Source organism: Penaeus monodon, chromosome 15, assembly GCF_015228065.2.
Source record: "Penaeus monodon isolate SGIC_2016 chromosome 15, NSTDA_Pmon_1, whole genome shotgun sequence".
Taxonomy (NCBI): Eukaryota; Metazoa; Arthropoda; class Malacostraca; order Decapoda; family Penaeidae; genus Penaeus; species Penaeus monodon.
In genome coordinates, this window is record NC_051400.1 from 3,210,805 (window position 1) to 3,211,161 (window position 357).

Genomic DNA, 357 nt, shown 5'->3' on the forward strand with positions numbered 1-357 from the left:
GGAAGGAGAGATCATACTAACGCTAAAACGATGAGCCTTGTTTGTCCGTGTAGTAGCGGAGAGTAGCAGTGGCTGTAGCGGATTTTCATAACTTAATTTGCATACGGTCGCTTTGTGTCTCTGAAAGTAAAGTATGTGTAAAGGGGGGAGGGGGGGGGCTTCGGTGCCATTCTTCCCCGGCCATTGTCCACGTGCTGTGAAATGTATGCGTGTTTTAGGATCTTCCGCGAGGATAAAAAAAAAAAGAGGATGTGAAAGAATGAATCTCATCCACGCGGACAGTCGCAGTGCTCGTTCACATACTCCTAGGGTTGTGCTGGTTCGAATCCCTTCCCTCTTTTTTCTAATATCTTTCGG